The sequence below is a fragment of the Pseudophryne corroboree genome, chromosome 9 (assembly GCF_028390025.1).
Source record: "Pseudophryne corroboree isolate aPseCor3 chromosome 9, aPseCor3.hap2, whole genome shotgun sequence".
NCBI classification, from domain to species: Eukaryota; Metazoa; Chordata; class Amphibia; order Anura; family Myobatrachidae; genus Pseudophryne; species Pseudophryne corroboree.
In genome coordinates this window covers 168,537,817-168,564,655 of record NC_086452.1, presented here as the reverse complement: position 1 = coordinate 168,564,655, position 26,839 = coordinate 168,537,817, and the positions used below count along the sequence as shown (strand labels likewise).

Below are 26,839 nucleotides of genomic sequence, written 5' to 3'. Positions count from 1 at the left end.
TTTTTCTCCCGCATGCTGGTACTTGTGGTTCTCCAAGTACCAGCTTGCGGGGGAGGCTTGCTGGGACTTGTAGTACTAATGGAAAAAACAATGTCTTTTTTTTATCACAAAGGCTATCAGCCCCCCCCATCCGCAGCCCATTGGATGGGGGGGGGACAGCCTCGGGCTTCACCCCTGGCCCTTGGGTGGCTGGGGGGGGGGGACCCCTTGATTGAAGGGGTCCCCACTCCCCCAGGGTACCCCGGCCAGGGGTGACTAGTTGGATATTTGATGCCACGGCCGCAGGGCACGGCATAAAAGTGACCCCCGGCTGTGGCATTATCTGTCCAGCTAGTGGAGCCCGATGCTGGTGTTAAAAATACGGGGGACCCCTACTCGTTTTGTCCCCCGTATTTTTGGCACCAGCATCAGGCGCAGAGCCCGGTGCTGGTTTTAAAAATACGGGGGATCCCTGCCCGATTTTTCCCCTGCATTTTTAGAACCAGGACCAGCTCGATGAGCCCGAGGCTGGTTATGCTTTGGAGGGGGGACCCCACGCCATTTTTTTTTCGGGTTTTTCCCCGTTTTTTCCCGTTTTTAAAAATCGCGGCAAAATCCGCCAAATCGGCCGATTTTCGCCCGCGACTCTGGCGAATCCGTTTTTCATTGCATATGGTGAATTCCGGAAGCCACCTTCCGGAATTCACCTGGCGAATTTGGTCGAATTGAAAAAACGGCGATAATTGCCGCGATTTCGCCCGCTATTGCATATACCCCTATGTGTTCAAAACAATCCTATAGGAAACAGTCAATACATGAATAAATCCCTCATCTGCTTCCTCTGTTCAGTGGTTTTCAACACTTTAGACCCCTCATATCACACCTCAAGACAAATCAATTAAGGAAATATAATGTAAAGCCATTATATTTATTGATACAGCAGTATTGGAGAGAAAACTGAATTCTTACTCTAGAGAAAAAGCACTTGATAGCTATATATATTTTTAGTGTGAATATATGTTTTATGTAAGAACAAAAGAACACTTGATTACATTGTTATTCATTTTTAATAAATTCAGGTAAGCTCTAGATGGGCAATTTTTAGTTTCTACAATTAAATCTCATGGGTTTAACTGTTTAGAAAATATAATGTGATGTTATATGATTTCATGCAATTAAACGCGAGAGATTAATTACCCAAATTTAAAAACAACTGTATTGTATTCTGTACAGTATTTCAATGAGCATTTCCCATATCACCTAAAATCTTTTAAATGAGTAATTCATTGCTCATCTAATTAAACTCTCTGGATAAAACTAATTGCCTGCAGTTCATGCAAGGCAATTAAATTGCATTATTGCATGAGTGCAGGAGATAATAGCACAGTAGTTAGGAAACAACAAGAGGGGAATCAGGACCATAGCAGAATTATTGTTCTTTATGACAATCCAGAAACCAGCAAACACAGCCACGGTTATTTACAAATGCTACTCAAAGATGCATATCTAGACTTAAACCATGTCAGCCAATCAGATCTTAGTTTTATTTGTTTGCCATGTCACTAGACTAACTTGGCCTGAACCATATTCATAACCTGTGTAGGTGTATTCTTTTCCTGATACTGCTACCAGGGCCGGGATCTGGTCAGGATCCCTGCTGTTGGGATCCCGGCAATCAGAATACCGACACCGGAATGCAGACACTATTTGGAATGCCAACAAAGGTTCAACATCCCGGCACCGGAATCTCAACAGCTGGGATCCCAAACGACCATCCACTGGGATGCAGAACAGGTAAGCCACAGGGGAAGAGGAGGTTAGGTTCAGGCTACAAGGGGAGGGTTAGGGTCAGGCTGCGCCCTGGGGGGGTTAGGTATAGGAGGGAGGATTAAGTTTAGGCATCCCCCAAGGAGGGTTAGGGATAGGCTGCGGGAGGGGAGGGTTAGGTTTAGGTTGTGGGGAAGGGGGGTTAGGTTTAGGCACCATTGGGGAGGGTTAGGGTTAGGCTGCGGAAAGGGGAGGGTTAGGTTTAGGCTACAGGGATAGCGGGTTAGGGTTAGTGGGCCTAACCCTGTTGGGATTCCAGGCTTTGGGATGCCACAGTCTGTATTCTGATGCCGGCATCCCAAACACTGGCAGATCAATCCCAACTCCCACGGCCATAGAGGGAAATGACTTGTCTGGGTTATGGGTGGGCTCAGGTTTCTGATGTAAGTCTGACACCTATGCTTTTGGTGTATCTTAAGCATATGCATGTGAATACTGTACACATTATTTACTTGCGGCATCTTTTTTATCATATTTTTATGGACATATGTGTCACAGTCAGCATCAGCACATTGTACGTCAGTGATTCAGGGCTGCACTTCATGTCTCAGGCCCCAATGTGATAACTAAGTCTAAGGGTTTGCTGCTACTGCTCTTAACAATTAATTTTGCCCAATGTTTTCCTGCGTATTCATTTAGGTGTCCACCTAACAGAACCATAACAATGTGCATGTTTTCTGGGATAAGGTCACGTTTTAGTGAAGATTACTATACTTCGTTAATTTTATGTTTGTACTGTATCTTATTAAGCATATTTTTGTCAGAACAGCTGCTAAATCTGTCAGCATTCTTTATACAGATGGGATGTGTGGGAGCTGTAGTCATGGAGTGCTTCAGCATCTATAATTGTTATCATAGCTAACAAATAGATGCCAACATTTAAAGGGGTTGTCCACTTTTAATACACCATGCCCTCCAAATAGAAAACATCAGAAGATGGATTACAGAGCATCTCTTAAGATAGGTACACCCTATACAATTATTGGGTTGACTTGTCAATAATTGGGCGATTGGCCTGTTTGTGTAATATATAGGCATGATCATTTTGGCCAAATACAGATAAACAGTCCAAAAATGGCCAGAAATGCTCAGTTTTGATTATCATACAAAAATAAAAACAAATGGTACAATCTGAGTGCGCACAATTAAACTGCCCTAATGAATCATAAGATGAAGGGTCACACCACAGACCCTAAACGAAATATCGGTAAATGGGTTACCTAATACTTATATGTGCGCTTAAGAAAATACAGAAGTAAAAACATATAAAGAAACAGTTAGTACTCCCCTGGTTTTTTTGTTGTTCTTGATGTTGAATGTTTTCAGTACCGCTTAATCGATGTTAACATGTAAAGAAAAGGAAAACACAATGAGGAAAATCCTTATATGATACCATTTGGGTAAATGCACACTTCAACCAATGCTTTCAATTAAAAAGCCACTCAAATGTAATGGAAAAGAATGTGTTGGGAATCCCCCAAATCCAGACACTCACAGAAGTGAAGATTTAAAACAGCCTATCACCACACAAAATAGAGTGTATTAATTTTCACCCAACAGAAATGGTTTCGGGATGCCCCTTCTGGAAATCACTCACAAACATGGACTTTTGTTCAGACAAAAAGTATAATTCTTATTATGTTTTGCACTTTTCCAAAAGCAATGGGTTGGTGGTGACTCCTATAAAGGTCACTCACAAACATAGACTTGTATTATGGAGTAACAGGTGGGTCTTTATACTTCATACTGTATATTCCGTGTTCCCGTATTCTCACTTAGCCACTCTGATTGAGTAGAATTCCTCTCCAAATGAGAAAGCTTAAAATGGGAGCAGGTTTTATATGTAAAAAAAAACAACCTTTTATTCTTACAGCATAGACAAATTCTTCGCTTAAAAGCAAAGGTAGGGATGCATACCCAAGTTGTAGATCACATGTGGGTAGTGGCTGTTAGAAAAAAACGGGGGCCCCATTTTTTCACTGCAATGTCTTCTCCATATCGGTCAGCATTCCCTCTTATTGAACAACAGACTCCCCCACCAATGCATTACGATCCTCTAGGGATCTTTGTCAAGGTGTAGGGAGTAGTCTGTAAAGTAGTCTGTGGAAAAAAAGAATAGAAAATAAAATTAAACAAAACAGAAAAAAAAAATAAGGAAAGGAAATGAGAAAAAAAATTATGAGGGATCAAAAACTTATTGTTGAGGACCCCACTAACTTTGAAATCCAGAATTTACACAAAAACACTTCTATAACAAACAAAGGGAAGGAATACAAAGATGGAGACCCAGAGAGGAAAAAAATCAGAACAGAGAATAGATCCTACCAAATACCAAAAGGAGGGAGAATACAACTAGTTGGAAGGAAGACAATGATAAGAGATAAAGTTACCAAACCCATTCACCACAAAATTGGAGAACCAATTAAATTAGATCTAGACTGAATTATACAACTCCGTATCAGGAGAGAAGAGTATATGAACCCAACCTAATCCCTGTCTGAAATAGATATGATATCTAAGGGGAGATAATAACATAGAAACCCCACGCCCTTTTCTAGAAAGGGACAGGCAGGAGTGGCCACTAAAATAATCTTAAAAACCAAGAGGGTTAAAAGGGGAGGAATAAAAAATACACAGATTAAACCCCATAAACGTCAAAATATGGGAAAAGAACTGTAGGAATGGGAATCACAGAGGAAACACCAAAATCTGGACGTATGAAAACTAAAATCTTTCATTTGCACTAAATGAGTCAACATCAGAGATCAGTCCTAGAAAAGGGACTGAAATATGCACCTTCATTCAAGATAAATGATTTTAACTTTTATATTGATATACACCTCCACATTTAGACCAAAATCTAGGTGTTTCCCTGCACACATGAAGGGGGGTTTCTTAGAGACCTTTTCTGTACAGGTCCTAGAAGAAATAAAAGAAGTCAGCACAAAGAAAATCAGAATCAACCTAAACTCAAAAGAAAGAGAAGCATTAAAGGATCTAAAAAAGAATGATGTCATCATAATTAAATCTGTCGACAAGGGAGTTGGTGTGGTCCTAATGTATTTGGTGAAATACGAACAAGAAGTAATAAAACAGCTAGATGATATAAAGGTGTATATAAAAAGATGAAAAAAAGGACCCTACAGATACTTTCATAGTGGAACTTAAATCAATTATAGACATGTACCATCTAAATGGAACATTAAATGAAAAAGATGAAAAGTTCATCATCAATGATAAACCACAGGTTCTGGTAATATATATATATATATATATATATATATATATATATATATATATTGCCTAAAATTCATAAAGACCAATAGTCTCCGGGATGGAGTTATTTACAACAAATTTATCTGAGATGATCAATTTTTACCTCCAGCCATTGGTGCTCACTAATAAATCCCATTTAAAGGATACAAGAGATATCGTGAATATACTAGATTACATCAAATGGGAGGAAGGATATTATTTAGTGTGGACTTTAGTTCACTTTATACAATAATCACACACACACAGGGGATTGAAGCTGCCAAAACCTTTTTTTAGCAAGATCAGACATGACCCAGACTCTACAGGATTTTCCTCATTAAGGAATTAAGTTCATCATGGAACATAATAATTTTTTTATTTACATACAAAAATTTTCTTCAGACTACAGGAATGGCCATGGGCACTAGGTTTGCTCCTAGTGATGCCAATTTGTTTATGTGCTTCTGGGAGGAGGAGTATGTATTGTGTAATTAAGAAATTGTAAAAGCCAGGTGAAATGGTAGATATATATAGATTATTATTATTTTTTATTTGAAGGGGGGATAGAAAAACTTTGGAAAAGTTCTGCTCTCACCTAAATGCCAATGATCGCAATATTAAACTTTCATTTAACATTGACACTACAAGTCTGAATTTTCTTGACATCTCTATCTATGTCAAAGATGGTAAATTGCAAACAAAGACTTACCAGAAATCCACCGATTCCAATGATAGCTGTCACCATAAGGGCTGGTTAGAGTCTATCCCAGGTGGGCAATTTAAGCATTTAAGATGCAACTGCACAAATAAAACGACGATCGAGGAACAGGCACAAATAATGAAAAGGGTTTTTTTGGCCCGTGGAAAGGATCAAATGAAGAGAAAAAAGGGTTTATTAAGAGCTCAAACTATAAATAGAAAGGACCTCCTGTGCAATAAAGAAAAGAGGGAAGGTGATGACAAATTTAAGTGGGCCTTTGTTACCAGTTATAATTCACAGCACAGGGACATTGAAAAGGTCTTTCAGAAAAACTGGCGGATCCTGCAGAGAGATCCTGTTATCGTGAATTTATTGCCCTAAAAACCAGTACACATCTATAGGAGTGCTAAGAATCTTAAAAGTCAACTAGGTAGGAGTATTTACTCCAGAAGGAAGAAACGTTCTGATTATAACAATTCTAAAGGATTTTACCATGCAGTTCTTGCATTGGTTGTAGCAATATTAAGGGGTCCAGCACCTCTAAATGTAAAAAAGTGAATATCAATGGCTATGAACATAAAGTGGAAGAATTCATTACATGTAATATAGCTAATGTAGTCTAAGAATAGAGTGCACATGTAACAAATTCTATATTGGCCGGACAACAAGACCATTAAAAGGTACGAATAGGAGAGCACTGTAGGAATATCAAAAAAGGCCTTGAGATCCATGCGCTATCATTTCATTTTTTTTAAATACATAACTGCTCATTACAGGAAATAAAATAAAAAAATGGGTTGAACTTGAAACTAGTAGAGACTATAGAAAGATCAAAAGATATTCTTAGTTCACTAGTAAAGATGGAAATGAATATGATTTTTACCTATAAAAATGTAATGCCCACAGGAATAAATTCTGATTTTGAGTTAGTGGTTTTTGTAGCATTAATATACTGAAATTTTGTTTGATTTTAATAGACAGTATATTAAATAAAACTTATAGATATTTTACAGTAGGTGTGCTAATTTACACCTATTGTTTGTATGTTTTAATTTTTTTTGATAGATGATTAAGTATGATTTTATATCTCTTTGAGAAAATCAATTTTTAACAGGTTTATTCAATATTATTTTATATTGGCACTTGCTGTTTTTTATATATATATATATATATATATATATATATACTGTACAACTAGAAATGTGCGGCGGGCACTTTTTGTGTTTTGGTTTTGGATTTGGATCCTCGCTCGTGTTTTGGATCTGGATTGGTTTTGCCAAAAGCACCCTTTCGGGTTTGGTTTCGGTTTTGGATCTGGATTATTTTTAAGAAGAAAAAACATACAAACAGCTAAAATCACAGAATTTGGTGGTAATTTTGATCCTACGGTATTATTAACCTCAATAACATTAATTTCCACTAATTTCCAGTCTATTCTGAATACCTCACACCTCACAATATTGTTTTTAGGCCAATAGGTTGCACTGATGCCACTGGATGACTAAGCTAAACAACACAAGTGGGTGGCACAAACACCTGGCCCATCTAGGAGTGGCACTGCAGTGGCAGACAGGATGGCACTTTTAAAAACTAGGCCCCAAAGAGCATATAGTGCAAAGAAGAAAAAGAGGTGCAATAAGTTAGCTGAATGACTTTGCTAAGCGACACAAGTGTGCGGCACAAACACCTGGTCCATCTAGGAGTGGTACTGCAGTGTCAGACAGGATGGCAGATTTAAAAGATAGGCCCCAAACTGCACATCATGCAAAGAAGAAAAAGAGGTGCAATGAGGTAGCTGGATGGCTAAGCTAAGCGACACAAGAGTGCGGCACAAACACCTGTCTTATCAAGGAGTGGCACTGCAGTTCCAGACAGGATGGTACTTAAAAAAACTAGGCCCCAAACAGCACATCATGCAAAGAAGTAAAAGAGGTGCAATGAGGTAGCTGTATGACTAAGCACAGCGACACAAGTGTGCTGCACAAACACCTGGCCCATCTAGGATTGGCACTGCAGTGGCAGTCAGGATGGCACTTTAAAAAAAATAGTCCCCAAACAGCACATCATGCGAAGAGTTAAAAGAGGTGCAAGGAGTTAGCTGTATGACTAAGCTAAGCGACACAAGTGTGCGGCACAAACACCTGGCCCATCAAGGAGTGGCACACAGTGGCTGAATGTCGAGAGTGGCCCGCAATTTTTCTGGCCACCGACAGCATCTCCTGCACGTCTCTGTCATTTTTAAAAAATATTCTGCACCACCAAATTAATTGTATGTGCAAAACATGGGATGTGCTGGAATTTGCCGCAATGCACGCACAATATTGGTGGCATTGTCCAATATCAAAAATCCCCAGGAGAGTCTAAGTGGGGTAAGCCATTGTGCGATGATGTCCCTCAGTTTCCATAAGAGGTTGTCAGCGGTGTGCCTCTTAAGGAAACCGGTGAACCACAGCGTAGCCTGCCTAGGAATGAGTTGGCGTTTATGAGAGGCTGCTACTGGTGCCGCTGCTGTTGTCGCTGCGGAAGGCAATACATCTACCCAGTGGGCTGTCACAGACATATAGTCCTTAATTTGCCCTGCTCCACTTGTCCACATGTCGGTGGTTAAGTGGACACTGGGTAAAATCGCATTTTTAAGAGCACTGAGGACACTTTTCTTAATGTCCCTGTATAGTCCGGGGATAGCTTTCCTAGCGAAGTGGAATCTAGATGGGATTTGGTACCAGGGACACACTACCTCCATCAATTGTCTAAATCCCACTGCACTAATAGCGGATACAGGACACACGTCTAACACCAACATAGCTGTCAAGGCCTCAGTTATCCACTTTGCAACAGGATGACTGCTGTTATGTTTCATCTTCTTTGAAAAGGACTGTTGGACAGTCAATTGCTTAGTTGAAGTATTACAAGTAGTCTTCCGACTTCCCCTCTGGGATGACGATCGACTCCCAGCAGCAACGACAGCAGCGGCAGCAGCAGCAATAGGAGGAAGTGGTTCTTGATCTTTCCCTATTTTATCCTCCAAATTTTTATTCTCAATTATTTTTCAGGAGTTATATAACAATATGCAGCACGGGAGAGCGTACCCCTACACCACACAGGGCAAACCCTGTAAAAATGATTTGGATTAAATATTAATAACCCCTTTATTTGGATTATTTGGATACGGCAGCACCATTGGACTGGACTTATACGGCAGTAAACCCTGGACTTATACAGCAGTACCACTGGACTTATACAGCAGTACCACTGGACTGGACTTATACAGCAGTACCACTGGACTTATACGGCAGTACCACTGGACTGGACTTATACAGCAGTACCACTGGACTTATACGGCAGTTACACTAGACTTATATGGCAGTACCACTGGACTAGATTTATACGGCAGCACCACTGGACTTATACGGCAGCACCACTGGACTTATACGTCAGTATCACTGGTCTTATACGGCAGTACCACTGGAATTATACGGCAGTACCCCTGGACTTATACAGCAGTACCCCTGGACTTATACGGCAGTTACACTGGACTTATATGGCATTACCACTGGACTTATGCGGCAGTATCACTGGACTTATACAGCAGTATCACTGGACTTATACGGCAGTACCACTGGACTGGACTTATACGGCAGTACCACTGGACATATACGGCTGCACCACTGGAATGGATTTATACGTCAGTACCACTGGACTTATACAGCAGTATCACTGGACTTATACGGCAGTACCACTGTACTTGACTTATACGGCAGTACCACTGGACTTGACTTATACGGCAGCACCACTGGACTTATGGCAGGACAGGACACCACCCCTGGACTGATGTAGCACAACACAGCACCACTGCACTGTACTTATACAGCAATACCATTGGACATATTATTTATTTATTACCAGTTATTTATATAGTGCACACATATTATGCAGTGCTTTACAGAGAATATTTGGCCATTCACATCAGTCCCTGCCCCAGTGGAGCTTACAATCTATATTCCTTACCACATGTATACACACATTCATTATAGGGTTAATTTGTTGGGAGCCAATTAACCTACCAGTATATTTTTGGATTGTGGGAGGAAACTAGAGTACCCGGAGGAAACCCACGCAAGTACGGGGAGAATATACAAACTCCACACAGTTATGGCCATGGTGGGAATCGAACCCATGACCTCAGTGCTGTGAGGCAGTAATGCTAACCATTACACCATCCGCACTGCCATATAGCATTACAGGACACCCCCACAGGACTGATGCAGCACAAGACAGCACCACTGGATTGGATTTATACAGCAGCAGCACTGGACTTATGGCAGCACAGGACACCACCACTGTGACTGGACTGATGCAGCACAAGAAACCACCACTGGACTGATGCAGCACAAGACAGCACTGGAATGACACATAAGAGCAGGTCGCCACACCACTTTCCCACACAGATGGATACTGAGGAGACACGTCCTCTTGCTACACTCACCAGGACTGGAGTGAAAATGGCGGTGACACACGGCTCCTTATATGGAATCCAAAACCCACGAGAATCCGACTGCGGGATGATGACGTTTTGCCTCGTTCTGGTTTCCGAGTATGGTGGGAAGTCCCAAGCCGGGCTCGGATCTGGGTTTCAGAGAACCAAATCCACTCATCTCTATATACAACTGATGCTGCTAAATGCCCCCTTTTCTCTTTTTGTACATGTAAAAAGTGGAATATGCAGATTGCATAAGGTCTGTGAGGATTATGATGAAAACGGGTATCCATAACAATGCCCTTACCGGAAGTCCCGGTTCCGCCATCTTGGTTGTGGTTAGATGGACGAGAGTGGAAGACGTGCAAAGGAGGATAATCACATCCAGCATGGACAGTAACAACGCTGGAGGAAGTACCATAGGACGTTCCGATGACAACTTCTGGTGATGAAAGCGGAAATATGCAGACAACATTTTGAGAAGGAATGGGGATAGCGTACAGCCGGGAACCTGGTTTATTTTAAAGTTATTAATTTTCTGCCACACCACACTAAATTTTGCATAGGTCCGCCCACAAGGAGGATGAGGTAATCAAGATACATCATAGCACTCCACAGTGGTCGTGTGTAGGTAAGTAATTATGTTCACATTGCAAAAGAGTAATATGACAAAGTTAACAGCGAATAGTCACTTCATAATATCCCAATAACTGGTTAACTGTGTGATAATGTATGAACTGTATGAGAATCAAATGTTTTCAGCAGGGCCGGTTCTACATCTTCCAGCGCCCTGGGCGGGCAAAGGGGCGTGGCTTCAAACAGGGGGCGTGGTCATTTATGCCCCCTGTACTGTAGTGAAATGATGTGCGGTGCGCGATAACGTCATCGCGCACCGCACAGCAAAGGTCCTCTCCACAAAGGGAAACTAGACGCTCGCGTCTAGTTTCCCTTCGTGGAGAGGACCTTTGCTGTGCGGTGTGCGATGATGTCATCGCGCACCGCACAGTAAAGGTCCTCTCCATGTAGGGGAAACTAGACGCTACGCGTCTAGTTCCCTTCACAGCGGGGGGCAGCAGGCGGCAGCGGGACAGAGCGATCAGCGGGGGGCACATCAGCAGCGGATCATGCCATGGTGCGGCGCCCTCCGGAAGGCGGCGCCCCGGGCAAAAGTCCTACTTGCCCGTGGCAAGATCCGCTACTGGTTTTCAGTACTGCTTAATCAATGTTAACATGTAAAGAAAAGGAAAATACAAAAAGGAAGATCCTCGTGTGATACCATTTGTGTAAATGCACGCTTAAACCAATGCACGCTTCTCCGTGATTTAATTTTATGGTTACAGCCTACAGGTCAATCTTAAGGGCCATATACACGGGAGAGATGTGCGCTGAGTGAACCGCTCAGCACACATCTCTCCCGCCGCTCAGCACAGCGCAATGTGTGCTGAGCGATGCGGGGGAGGACGGGGGGGCTGCTCATTTCACCCGGCGGGTGAAATGAATGACGTGCTAGATAGAGCCTGCATACAGGCCAATCTAGCACCGGTGATAGCGATGCGCTATCGCTGTGGGAGGTACACACAAGTGATCTGTTCTTAAAATCTACGCAATCTAGTCAGATAGCTTTGATTTTAAGCATGGATCTCTACGTGAGTACCCCCCTTTGTAGATCCTATTAAATCAATTAAAATCATTATTAAAATGATGTTTTCTCTTTAAATTAAATGCATCCTTATTTTCAAAAGGTCTGTAAGTGCCTAACAAGTGTACTGAATTATTCGGCCTGATGTATTAGAGTCTGAGATCACCATTGGTGCGGGATGCCAGCTGATCTGGGACGTTTTTTAAATAGGCAAACATTTACAAGGAAAAACATGCCTTGTAAGTGATTGCCTCTTTAAAAAACATCCAAGATCGCCTGGCATCATGCACCAACGGTGATCTCGTACTCATTACATCCTGCCGATTGTCTTGGTTGGAGCAGACTTCACTGAGTCGGGGAACTGCAGCTTCATGTTTGCAGGACAGAATCACAAATTAGCCACAAAGACAAATAAGTTATTCTACCTCCATCAGCTACCATGCTGTATTCTTTATTTTGGCCTTTCTGTTATGCACACCAGTGCCTGCAGGAATGTACTGGTGTCTGAACGGAGAGGGATGCAAAACAAATGAACTCACAGACAGACTGGGGAATATGACATTACGTACACAGAAGGTGATAGGGTAACAAAATAAACACAAAGTGAACAGAGAAGCCCAGAGGCTAAGAAACTGGGTGTCTCCGTAGTATTAGGAATGCTCAGATGGAAAGAAGCAAGATGTTGTGTTTTAATACGTAGATAACCCGAAATGCTGTTGCTAAGGGCAACAGCAAAACCCTAAAGGGTTACCAACGGGTGTGGCAGTAAACTCCTTGGTCAGAGATGGAATAAAAGACACAAGGAGAGTCTCCACAATCCTAGTCCTCACTTGCAGTGCACTGGTTCAGCTTACTGCCACTAAACTGACCCCTGAACACCTTGCACAGTGAGAAAGGATTTTGGCAGGCAAGTCTGAGAATACAGCCGCAAACTTGCTAAGTTCACAGAGTAGCAAAAGAACCCCAGCAAGTTAAACGACTGACTCCAGTCTTACTGCTAGGTCTGGATTGGCAGAGTGTAGTACCAAATCCCAAGGCCTATTTGCAGTAAGCAACAAACAAATACAAAGTTACACAGTACTGGCTAACTTTCAGAAACTGACTAACCAACAAAGATTCAGCAGCATCTGCTTAACCTGAGAAGAGGGTTTATAAAGCAGGTGCTGTCCACGCTCCACTCAGACCTCACAGACTGTGAGCCCAAAAACCAGCACCGGATCCCCTGCCGTGCACAGAGCCTGTAACCACTGCACAGCAAAAGACCCGAACCGGAGTATCAGCTGCGCTCAGGTTACTCCGCTAGCACTTGTCTCCCGGTTGCCATGACGATGTGGCAGCACAGGGCAGGAGACCCTAACAGTACCCCCCTCTGACGAGGGGTCAAAGAACTCCTACCACCGGGTTTATCGGGGAACCGCGAGAAGAAAGAGCGTATCAGTCTGGGGGCATGAAGATCACAACTGCGCACCCACGACCGCTCCTCCGGGCCATACCCCTTCCAGTGCACCAAAAATGACAGCCGACCCCGAACCATCTTGGAGTCAAGAATCCTTTCAACAACAAACTCCCTCTGGCCACGTATCAGAAGAGGAGAAGGTCTTCCACTGGAAGGATTACTAATCGCCCGTTTTAAAAGGGAACAATGAAATGTTTTATTGATATCCAAAGAACGGGGCAGATCTAACTGAAATGCCACCGGATTGATAACCCTTGTGATCTTATAAGGGCCGATGAACCGGGGGCCTAACTTATGAGATGGCTGTCTCAACTTCAAATTCTTGGTAGACAACCAGACGAAGTCTCCTAATTTGAAGCTGCAGGGTCTTTTCCGTTTGTCAAAAACCCTTTTGGTCACTAATGACACAGACAAGGGCTTTCTTCACTTTCCTCCAAATACCTCTAAGGACCGAAACCACAGAGGAACCACCAGGCGTGGAATCCAGGGGGTCAAAAGAATTGGCCTTAGGATGATGCCCATACACACAAAGGAAGGGAGAGATGCCTGTAGCAGAGTGAGCCGCGTTGTTATAGGCAAACTCCACCATGGACAAATGAGCAACCCAGTCAGTCTGACACTTGGAGACATAACACCTGAGGAACTGCTCCAAGGACTGGTTCACCCTTTCAGTCTGCTCATTAGACTGCGGATGGTAGCCTGACGACAAGCTGACAGAAATCTGGAGATCGGAACAAAATGCCCTCCAGAATTTGGCCACAAACTGTGATCCGCGGTCAGAGACCACATCAAGTGGCAACCCGTGGAGGCGCACAACATGCAGCATAAATAATTCAGACAGGCGTCTGGCCGATGGCAGCCCAACCAGTGGAACGAAGTGCGCCATCTTCGAAAACCTGTCAACGACAACGCAGATGGCTGTCATCCCCGAGGATTTGGGCAAGTCCACCACAAAATCCATTGAAATGTGGGTCTATGGCTTAGATGGGATAGAGAGTGGATGTAATGGGCCAACAGGAACCCCTCTAGGAGTCTTATTTCGGGCACAGATGTCACATGCCCGAACCCACTGATCCACATCCTTAGCCACCGAGGGCCACCACACCGCCCTTGATAGCAACTCCCGAGTTCTGGCAATACCCGGGTGACCTGTCAACTTCTTGGCATGGAATTCCAGGAACACTCGCTGTCTTAACCTAGGAGGCACAAACAAAAGACCTACCGGAAGGTCTGGAGGAGACTGCTCCTGTGCTCTAAGGACTAATGACAAGAGGTCCTGGGTAATGCCCACTTTAATACATGATGGGGACACAATGGGCAATGGCTCCTCGGTGGTCTCCTGGATTGGAGCAAAACTCTGCGAGAGCGCATCAGCCTTGATGTTTTTTGACCCAGGGCGATATGTTATCAAAAAATTAAAGCGAGCAAAAAACAAAGCCCATCGTGCCTGCCTGGCATTGAGACGCTTCGCTGACTCTAAATATGCCAAATTCTTATGGTCGGTGAGAATTGAGACCACAAACTTAGCCCCCTCAAGCCAGTGTCTCCACTCCTCGGGGGAAATTTACTAACATTCGTATTTTTCGGAAACAGGTCAAAGTTCAATCACGAATGACATCGAAAGTGTAAAACTGCAACTTTTTGAATTTGTTACGATGGATTTACTAAGCTGTCGTATTCGGGATTTTCTTTTGTTCCGATGTCGATGTCATTCGTGGTTTTTTTCTCATTTTTACGGCAGTGATTTGCAAAACACTGCAGACTTTTTTTACAAAGAATCTCGGCCGGATCTGTGTGATTCGTGCTGGGGTTCATTTTTTTTTTTTTTTGTAATTAACCAGTGTAAAATTAAAAAAAAAAATGCGTGGGGTCCCCCCTCCTAAGCATAACCAGCCTCGGGCTCTTTGAGCCGATCCTGGTTGCAGAAATATGGGGGAAAAATTGACAGGGGTTCCCCCATATTTAAGCAACCAGCATCGGGCTCTGCGCCTGGTCCTGGTTCCAAAAATACGGGGGACAAAAAGAGTAGGGGTCCCCCGTATTTTTAAAACCAGCACCGGGCTCCACTAGCTGGACAGATAATGCCACAGCCGGGAGTCACTTTTATATAGTGCCCTGCGGCCGTGGCATCAAAAATCCAACTAGTCACCCCTGGCCGGGGTACCGTGGGGGAGTGGGGACCCCTTCAATCAAGGGGTCCCCCCCCCCAGCCACCCAAGGGCCAGGGGTGAAGCCCGAGGCTGTCTCCCCCCATCCAATGGGCTGCGGATGGGGGGGCTGATAGCCTTTGTTGCAAATCAAAAGATATTGTTTTTAGTAGCAGTACTACAAGTCCCAGCAAGCCTCCCCCGCATGCTGGTACTTTGAGAACCACAAGTACCAGCATGCGGCGGAAAAACGGGCCCGCTGGTACCTGTAGTAGTACTACTAAAAAAATACCCAAAAAAACACAAGACACACACACCGTGAAAGTATAATTTTATTACATACACACAAACATACATACATACTTACCTATGGCCCCACGCAGGTCGGTCCTCTTCTCCAGTAGAATCCAAGGGGTACCTGTTGAAGAAATTATACTCACGAGATCCAGGGGCCCAGGGTCCTCGGAGAAATCCTTTGTAATCCACGTACTTGAATAAAAAAACAAAACGCAGAGCCGAGCCACGAACTGAAAGGGGACCCATGTTTGCACATGGGTCACCTTTCCACGAGTGCCAGAAACCCACTCTGACTGATGTCTTAGTGGGTTTCTTCAGCCAATCAGGGAGTGCCACGTTGTAGCACTCTCCTGATCGGCTGTGTGCTCCTGTACTGACTGACAGGCAGCACACGGCAGTGTTACAATGTAGCGCCTATGCGCTACATTGTAACCAATGCTGGGAACTTTCTGCTCAGCGGTGACGTCACTTTAGGTCAACCGCAGGGCAGAAAGTTCCCAGCATTGGTTACAATGTAGCGCATAGGCGCTACATTGTAACACTGCCGTGTGCTGCCTGTCAGTTAGGACAGGAGCACACAGCCGATCAGGAGAGTGCTACAACGTGGCGCTCCCTGATTGGCTGAAGAAACCCACTTAGACATCAGTCAGAGTGGGTTTCTGGCATTCGTGGAAAGGTGACCCATGTGCAAACATGGGTCCCCTTTCAGTTCGTGGCTCGTGTATGCGTTTTGTTTTTTTATTCAAGTACGTGGATTACAAAGGATTTCTCCGAGGACCCTGGGCCCCTGGATCTCGTGAGTATAATTTCTTCAACAGGTACCCCTTGGATTCTACTGGAGAAGAGGACCGACCTGCGTGGGGCCATAGGTAAGTATGTATGTATGTTTGTGTGTATGTAATAAAATTATACTTTCACGGTGTGTGTGTCTTGTGTTTTTTTGGGTATTTTTTTAGTAGTAGTACTACAGGTACCAGCGGGCCCGTTTTTCCGCCGCATGCTGGTACTTGTGGTTCTCCAAGTACCAGCATGCGGGGGAGGCTTGCTGGGACTTGTAGTACTGCTACTAAAAACAATATCTTTTGATTTACAACAAAGGCTATCAGCCCCCCCATCCGCAGCCCATTGGATGGGGGGGGACAGCCTCGGGCTTCACCCCTGGCCCTTGGGTGGCTGGGGGGGGGGGGACCCCTTGATTGAATGGGTCCCCACTCCCCCAGGGTACCCCGGCCAGGGGTGACTAGTTGGATTTTTGATGCCACGGCCGCAGGGCACTATATAAAAGTGACCCCCGGCTGTGGCATTATCTGTCCAGCTAGTGGAGCCCGGTGCTGGTTTTAAAAATACGGGGGACCCCTACTCTTTTTGTCCCCCGTATTTTTGGAACCAGGACCAGGCGCAGAGCCCGATGCTGGTTGCTTAAATATGGGGGAACCCCTGTCAATTTTTTCCCCATATTTCTGCAACCAGGATCGGCTCAAAGAGCCCGAGGCTGGTTATGCTTAGGAGGGGGGACCCCACGCCATTTTTTTTTTAAAAATACGCACTTTCACACCCCTTCCCACTGATATACATGCACGGATCTCATGGATCCGTGCATGCCTATCTTATCACGAATAAAAAATAAAGGTCTGGGTTTTTTTAGCACTTTTTTACGAGTTGTAATTTTTCACGGCAGTGTTTGTTTTTTTTTTGCTTTGCACTTCTTAGTAAATGACCGAGATTCATACTTAAACAGCCGCGTTTTGACCGATGGTGTATTCATTCGTGATTTTTTCCTAGGACTTCAAAATATTACGAATGCCCTCATCACTGCCGTGATTATTGCTTAGTAAATTACCGAGATGACACTTTGATGAAAAAACTGCATCTCGGTCAAAATCGGGAGCTTAGTAAATTTACCCCCTCGAGTGCATCCTTAATAGCCAACAATTCCCGGTTACCCACGTCATAATTCATCTCGGCAGGCAGAAATTTACGGGAAAAGTAAGCACAGGGATGAAGGCGATTATCAGACACTCCCATCTGAGAGAGCACTGCCCCAATACCCATCTCAGAGGCATCCACCTCCACCACAAAAGGACGCTCTGGATCTGGGTGTCGCAGCACCTTGGCCGAGACAAATGCCCTTTTGAGACGGGCAAAAGCCGCTTTGGCCTCACAAGACCAGTGAGAAACATCCGCCCCTTTCTTAGTGAGTGCCACCAAGGGCGCCACTATAGATGAAAATCGAGCGATAAATAGTCTATAAAAATTCGCAAAGCCCAGGAAACGCTGAAGCGCCTTCAAACTAGTGGGCTGCACCCAATCCAGGACTGCTTGTACCTTGGAACCCTCCATTTGGAAACCTTCTGGGGAGATAATATATCCTAGAAATGCGATTTGCTGAACTTCAAATTCGCACTTCTCCAGCTTCGCCCCAAGCCGGTGGTCTCTGAGTTTCTGGAGGACTAAGCGTACATGCTTCCGATGTTCCTCCAGGGAATGGGAGAAGATTAGGATGTCATCTAAGTATACAACTAAGAATCTATCCAAATATTCCCTGAGCACATCGTTCATGAAATCCTGGAAGACTGCCGGGGCATTACAGAGCCCAAAAGGCATCACCAAATATTCATAATGCCCTGAGTGGGTATTAAAGGCAGTCTTCCATTCATCCCCCTCTCTTATTCGGATTAGATTGTATGTCAATCTTAGAAAAAATGGTGGCAGTACGAAGCTGGTCAAACAAGACCGAAATGAGAGGCAGTGGGTATGAGTTTTTAATCGTGATACGGTTCAATTCCCTGAAGTCGATGCAGGGTCGCAACGAAACGTCCTTTTTACCCACGAAGAAGAACCCCGACCCAACTGGAGACTGTGAAGGTCTGATAAATCCCTTAGCCAAGTTCTCCTGAATGTACTCTGCCATAGCCTGAGTCTTAGGACGTGACAGGGAGTACAACCTGCTCTTGGGAAGCTTAGCATTCGGCAACAAATCAATGGCACAGTCATAGGGGCGATGGGGAGGTAGTACCTCTGCAACTTTTTTGGAGAACACGTCCGCAAAATCTGCATAACATCCTGGCAATCCTGGCAAACTTAGCTGCGAAAGCCTGACTGGAAGGCTCAAGCAACTCCTGAAACAATCCGTACCCCAACTAAAAATCTCCCCAGAGACCCAGTCAAATTGAGGATTGTGGGCCCTTAACCAGGGTACCCCCAACACCAATGGGGCAAAAGTACAGACAGTCACATAAAAGGACAATTTTTCAGAGTGTGTGGCTCCAATAAACAAAGAAATCTGGCTAGTGCAAGAGGTAATTTTACCCTGGGATAATGGTTCCCCGTTTAACCCACAGATCTCAATTTCCGATGCCAGGGGTACTAAGGGAACAGAGTGTTTCAGGGCGAATTGGTGGTCCATAAAAACCCTGTCGGCCCCACTGTCCACAAAGGCCTCAGTCTTGACAGTTTGACCGAGGATCTTCAAGGTCACCGGAATGATAAAAGTCTTCTTGGGAAATTCTGACTTCTGGCCTGACAGGATATTTCCCATCACCCTCAGGCCCTGAAGTTTTCCGGCTTTTCTGGGCATGATACTACCACATGACCTTTATTCCCACAGTACAAACACAACCCCTGCTGTCTCCTCTGCGTCTTCTCACGCGAGGAGAGGCAGGTAGCCCCAATCTGCATAGGCTCCTCGGAAAATTCCTCAGAGTCTGAGGTTCCCTTGGGAAAGAAGGGAACCTCGGTCTCCCTTTCAAGCCTACGCTCTCTCAGCCGTCTATCCACCCGGATGGATAACTGCATGAGCTGATCCAAGCTATCAGGCAAGGGATATTGTACCAGTTGGTCTTTTATCTGGTTAGAAAGACCTCTTCGGTACTGGTGTCTCAGGGCTGGGTCATTCCACTGGTTATCATGGGCCAACCTCCGAAACTCCGTACAGTATACCTCAACTGGCCTTCGCCCTTGCTTAAGGATCGAAATCTGAGCCTCGGCTGAGGCCGTCTTGTCAGGGTCATCATACAACATGCCCAGTGCCGTAAAAAAAGCATCAACACTTTTAAGCGACGGACAGTCAGGCTGCAACGCATATGCCCAGACCTGTGGGTCTCCTTGTAGCAAGGAAATCACTATGCCCACCCGCTGAATCTCCGACCCAGAAGACTGAGGCCTAAGCTGGAAATATAGCTTGCAGCTCTCCTTGAAACAAAAGAACTGCGAGCGATCTCCAGAAAAACGATCCGGGAGATTTACTTTCGGCTCCTTAACCCCTGAAGGTGCTGCTGCTGCGGGAGCTCCGCCAGCGGCCTGGGAGGTGTGCATTTTAATGGACAAATCATTAAATTGTCGAGTCAAGACCTGCACCTGATCGACCACCTGTTGCAAAGTATTTTGAGGGGTATGCTCCATATTCCCACAAAATTTCAACAGGAGTATTGGGCTGCTGAATATGTTATGCACACCAGTGCCTGCAGGAATGTACTGGTGTCTGAACGGAGAGGGATGCAAAACAAATGAACTCACAGACAGACTGGGGAATATGACATTACGTACACAGAAGGTGATAGGGTAACAAAATAAACACAAAGTGAACAGAGAAGCCCAGAGGCTAAGAAACTGGGTGTCTCCCTAGTATTAGGAATGCTCAGATGGAAAGAAGCAAGATGTTGTGTTTTAATACGTAGAGAACCCGAAATGCTGTTGCTAAGGGCAACAGCAAAACCCTAAGGGGTTACCAACGGGTGTGGCAGTAAACTCCTTGGTCAGAGATGGAATAATAGACACAAGGAGAGTCTCCACAATCCTAGTCCTCACTTGCAGTGCACTGGTTCAGCTTACTGCCACTAAACTGACACCTGAACACCTTGCACAGTGAGAAAGGATTTTGGCAGGCAAGTCTGAGAATACAGCCGCAAACTTGTTAAGTTCACAGAGTAGCAAAAGAACCCCAGCAAGTTAAACGACTGACTCCAGTCTTACTGCTAGGTCTGGATTGGCAGAGTGTAGTACCAAATCCCAAGGCCTATTTGCAGTAAGCAACAAACAAATACAAAGTTACACAGTACTGGCTAACTTTCAGAAACTGACTAACCAACAAAGATTCAGCAGCATCTGCTTAACCTGAGAAGAGGGTTTATAAAGCAGGTGCTGTCCACGCCCCACTCAGACCTCACAGACTGTGAGCACAAAAACCAGCACCGGATCCCCTGCCGTGCACAGCAAAAGACCCGAACCGGAGTATCAGCTGCGCTCAGGTTACTCCGCTAGCACTTGTCTCCCGGTTGCCATGACGACGTGGCATCACAGGGCAGGAGACCCTAACACTTTCTTTGTTTATATACAGATAGATCTAAAGATCAACCTGTCAGGTAAAAACTGGGATTTTCAGAGGTATGCTTATTTTCCTCAGGCATAAAGCTTTAAATGTTAACAGTTGTGCAACCAGGAAGAAGTCCGTCGTACATTCATGGTGAGTTTGCCTATTTATATTGACAACCATCACACACTTATAATGTTAATTAAGACAATAATGTCTTTTTTTTTTTATATATATATATATATATATATATATATATATATATATATATATATATATATATATATATATATAGAGAGAGAGAGAGAGAGAGAGAGAGAGAGAGAGAGAGAGAGAGAGAGAGAGAGAGAGAGAGGAATTCCCAGAGGAAGGTTGTAAGATATTTACCTTTTTCAACAATGACTTCATTCAGAATCTATTGAATGCTTTTTATCTATGCTGTTGCGTCATACCTTCTTACTTTGTCTTTGTCCTACCCGGGATAAGATGCAGCTGACCACACTGGGGTGAGGGGACAGATTCTTTCCGTCATTAGGCCATGTCAAGGAAAAATGCAGCAAATCACAGGCTCATGTGGAGGGGATGGCGGCTAAAATAACGCAATTCCTGCCATCTCCCTATATTAAGTCCCATTTCTGTCAGCCTCACTAGGAGATATGGGAGATCATATAGTATTCACATTTCAACTCCTAATGTTGTGTTACTCTTTAAATACTCCATCTGGATGTGTGCGACTTTTCCCATTCATTTTAATGCGCTTACTGGGGGAGATTCAAATGTTTGAAAAGTCAGTTGAGAGGTTTTTTTTTCCTATCTAATAGACAGGAAAAAATGGACACCCAACTGACTTTTTAAACATTTGAATTCCACCCACTGAGTTCTAACAGGGTTAAAAGTGAATCTGTGAAAACAACATAATAATGGATGGGCTAATTTATTCCACTACTTGAACATACTAAATACTTTCTAGTTAAAGCTGAGTGTCTGAGTCCAGTGAAAACATTATTGATAATTTCCAAGATTAACTAAATTGATCTTTCATAGATTTGTGGTACCCTGACCAATAAATGTACCTACTCATGTTGGTGCCATGATACTGTATATAAGTATTTATTTGTATAACGAGAATGCTTGTTTATTTTCCTTTTCATATGTGTAGATAATTATATGAATATTTATTGTAATGCCTTCAATGTGCTGTAAAGATTCATTGACAATGGCAGTGAGGGAGTTGGTGTGGGAGTGTCCAATTTCCATGGCAACCAGGAGCCTCTGTAAATAGTACTGAGACAAGGGGAGGGGCGATTGGCCTGAGGTAATTGACTGGAGAGGGAGTACATGGCTGGCTCCCTATATCTGGTGAGGAGATTATAAAGCAGGCCAGGACCTCAGCAGCACTGCTATCGGTCAGTCTAGAGGCATAACTGTAACTTTGTGGGCACCAAAGAAAATTCTCAAAAAGGACCCCCCCTCCACCACTGTCACTACAATGCCCCTTGGGGGGAGAAGAAGTGAGTAACAAATAGGGTGTCAGAGGGAGCGAGAGAGAGTGTTTTAGTAAGAAGCAAGAGAGGCAGGGGTGCGAGCGGGAGTGAGATAGACAGAGTGTCAGGGAGAAAGGAAGAAAGAGAGAGAGGGTGAGTGAGTTTCAGGGAGAGAAAGGGGGGGAGAGACAAGAAAGGAGAGAGAGAAAGAGAATGAGAGAGTGTCAGGTAGAGAGAGAGGGCGGGAGAGAGAGAGAAATAAAGACAGTGTCAGAGAGAAAGAGTGTGTCAGGGAGAGAAAGACAGTGTGGAGAGAGAGGGAGAGAGAGAGAAAGAGAGTGTCAGGAAGAGACTGAGAGAGAGAGAGAGAGAGACAGTGTCAGGGAAAGAAAGGAGAGAGAGAGTGTCAGGGCAAGAGGAAAGAGAGAGGGGTGAGAGAGGGAGATAGGGTGAGTAGGAGAGACACTACCTGAGAGCACTGGACGGGGGACATACACGGAAAGACATATGGGTGGCATAGACAGACAGACCGGTGGATGTGGGGGCATAGATGGATGAACAGGGCACTATATGGGGGCATAGATGAATAGGTGGACAGATGGCCGGGGATGGCCACAGACGGATGGATGGGGACATAGACAGACAGAGCACCATATGGGGGCATAAATGGATAGATGGACAGATGGATGTAAGGGGGCATAGACAGACAGAGCACTATATGGGGCCATAGATGGATAGATGGACAGGAGCCAACCATAGACAAACTGAGGAAGGGGGGGGGGTATAGATGGACAGGCGGATGTGGGGTGGCATAGACAGACAGAACACCATATGGGGCATACTGTAGATGGATAGATGGACAGGGACCGGGCAGGCCATGGACAGACAGGAGGGGTATGGGGGAGCATAGATGGACAGACTGATGATGTATGGTAGGGGAGGGGTGTTAGGGAAGAGGAGGGATCAGCATCAATGGGACTGTGTAGCACTATCAAAGCACGATCCGTTCATCAGTCATGCAGTGCCACCCCTACTGCAGGTATGTTTCTGGGTTCTCTCCAACAAGTGCGTCTGTACCCCAAACCCCACCTCCCTCCCAGGGCACCAAGCATGGCGTGTGGCAGTGGTACTATTTTTTTAAGTGCAGTAGGATTATTTGCTGGGCCTTTGGGCCCCCCAAATGGCCAGGCCCCATAGCAGTTGCATCCCCTGCACCCTCTATAATTACAGGTCAGTGAGAGGCAGCACTGGGACACAGACTCTGACAAGTGCTTCAGAGAGGACTCCTGCAAAGCAGCTACCATGGATAGGACAGACACAGAAGAGGTTGGTGAATGCAGCATCACAGCTCCCTACGATGCAATTGAACACACACTAAAGCATCTCATACTATACAAGAGGAGTCTAGTCAGTAAGTGAAGTCCCCTTAAAATAGAATTACCTCAAATAAAAAGAAACATGACTGTGACAGAGGGCTGCCCTGTAAGAGGGGCTGTCAGAGCTATTCAGTGATCTAATGAATAAAGATGGAACAAGCCAGGCTCTTTGAGTACAGTTACACTTCTACACCTCAAAGGAGTTGTTATCTACCTAAACAGTCAGCAATACAGATCTCTTCTATCTATACCCCTTATACAAGCTTCCGCAAATTATGCACCATTCAAGTGGTCCCCATAGCACCATTAGCTCTGTTACTAATAATACTAAACTTTTGTAAATGTCTGGGACAGTGGCGTGCAGTGAGGTCAGTGGCTGGTGAGGCACTGCAGTCATAATGTCCTTTGAGTATCGATGATGACTCCTACTGCCGCCGAGTCAATGCCCGCTACTGCCGCCGCCCCTGCCAATGCTCGCAGCCTCCCTGCTCATGAAACTTGCGATGAGCTGGAGGCTAATGTATTGTCAACTTTTATACATTTATGGGACAGCGAGAGAAGGAATATGGGTGAGATGAGAGAGAGGAGGAATAGGGGGGAGACGGCAGACAGGGAGAGAGGAATAGGGGGAGAATGAAGAGAATGAATAGAGGGAGACGAGAGAGAGAAAAGGAACAGGGGGAGACGGCAGTGAGAGAGGAGGAATGGGGGAGATGGCAGACAGCGAAAGAGGAATAGGGGAAGAAGGAAGAGGCGTGTCTGGACCGTTTGTGGGGTGGGCTGTGGCGGCTGTGTGACGTCACACAGCCGATGTGCCCAAAAACATGGTGGGTAGCCGCCTGCCTTAGCAGCTAGGCTGCAGAGGCAGGGAGCTACTCAGCAAGTGTGAAAGCATCGCCACTGTGCGATGATTTCGCATATATACGGGGGACTGGTAGGGCCCGGTATGCGGGGTGGAGTCGCCCTGTGCTGGGTATGTCAGAGAGTTTGATCGCAGATGTACATTTTTTCGCACATCTACGATCAGCTCTGAATTAGGCCCATAGTTACAGGGAAAGTAGACAGACAGGAGAAGGATGATGGGGAAGGGGAGGGGGAGTGGGGGAGACACAAAAGGAGGGGGGGTATAAGCAAGGGGGTCAAAACAAATACCGGGTTACTGGAGATGAGATGAGCCATCTGCAGCAGCAGGAGCCTGAGAATGAGGAAAATATGCAGCAGCAGAAACAACAGGAACCAGGAAAGGACATCCGCACGGAACACTCCAGCCAGGATATGCAGGGGGCACAGCTACCTGAAGAGCAGCATTGAAAAGAAGGTAACAATTCAGCAAGTCTTCTGCTGAGCCCAGTTGAGGAGTCAGGAGGGGCAAAGCCAGGGGCGTAGCTATACCAATGGGGGCCCCATAGCATAATTTCTATGGGCCCCCTGACTGACTGCTCAGAGGCACGCCCCCCCCCCCCCCCCCCTGACCATTTAAAGACCCCCCTGGTGGAGGGGGATATGGAGGCTGGCTACAGGGGAGCACACTATGGGGAGGGGGTTATGGAGGCTGGCTACAGGGGAGCACACTATGGGGAGGGGGGTATGGAGGCTGGCTACAGGGGAGCACACTATGGGGCGGGGGGTATGGAGGCTGGCTACAGGGGAGCACACTATGGGGCGGGGGGTATGGAGGCTGGCTACAGGGGAGCACACTATGGGGAGCGGGTATAGAGGCTGGCTACAGGGGATCACACTATGGGGAGGGGGGTATGGAGGATGGCTACAGGGGAGCACACTATGGGGAGGGGGGTATGGAGGATGGCTACAGGGGAGCACACTATGGGGAGGGGGGTATGGAGAATGGCTACAGGGGATCACACTATGGGGAGCGGGTATAGAGGCTGGCTACAGGGGAGCACACTATGGGGAGGGGGGTATGGAGGATGGCTACAGGGGAGCACACTATGGGGAGGGGGGTATGGAGGATGGCTACAGGGGAGCACACTATGGGGAGGGGGGTATGGAGAATGGCTACAGGGGAGCACACTATGGGGGGAGGGGAGTATGGAGGATGGCTACAGGGGAGCACACTATGGGGAGGGGGGTATGGAGGATGGCTACAGGGGAGCACACTATGGGGAGGGGGGTATGGAGGCTGGCTACAGGGGAGCACACTATGGGGGGAGGGGGGTATAGAGGCTGGCTACAGGGGAGCACACTATGGGGAGGGGGGTATGGAGGATGGCTACAGGGGATCACACTATGGGGAGGGCTGTATGGAGGATGGCTACAGGGGAGCACACTATGGGGAGGGGGGTATGGAGGATGGCTACAGGGGAGCACACTATGGGGAGGGGGGTATGGAGGATGGCTACAGGGGAGCACACTATGGGGAGGGGGGTATGGAGAATGGCTACAGGGGAGCACACTGTGGGGAGGGGGGTATGGAGGATGGCTACAGGGGAGCACACTATGGGGTGGGGGTATGGAGGCTGGCTACAGGGGGCTACATTGACTACAGAAAATAGCTGCAGGCAGACTATGGGGGTGGAGGTTTGGGGACTGGCTACAGGAGTGGTAGGTGGGAGTTAGAATGCATATTGCAGGCTGTGGTGGAGGAGCTGGAGGCAAAATACTGTATAGTTTACCTGTGGCCTGTAGCTGTCAGGGGATGAAGGAGGAAAGACTCAGAGCAGCAACACGATCCATCACATGGCCGGCCAGCAGCAGCCTAAACTTGGTAAGCTCCATGGAAAGTTCATGCCTGGGTGGGGGTTGAGCTACACGCATGGACAGGAAGCTGCCAGTGCCTGCAGCTGCAATGTATCCTGCAATGTATCAGGAGGGGGGGGGGGAGTATTCAAGCAGCGGGGGAAGTAGAGAGCCCAGGCCCAAAGTATTCCGCATGA

The 26,839-nt window shown here is 45.8% G+C and overlaps 1 long non-coding RNA gene across 1 annotated transcript; it reads right to left on the bottom strand.

Moving 5' to 3' along the window:
* Nucleotides 1-529: 529 nt before the first annotated feature.
* On the bottom strand, nucleotides 530-26,764 carry LOC134956849 (uncharacterized). The gene is made up of 4 exons (XR_010186232.1): nucleotides 26,579-26,764; nucleotides 25,098-25,239; nucleotides 3,724-3,906; nucleotides 530-3,137 (listed from the first exon to the last, which is right to left on the bottom strand). It is a non-coding gene; the product is annotated as an uncharacterized LOC134956849 (long non-coding RNA).
* Nucleotides 26,765-26,839: the final 75 nt, after the last annotated feature.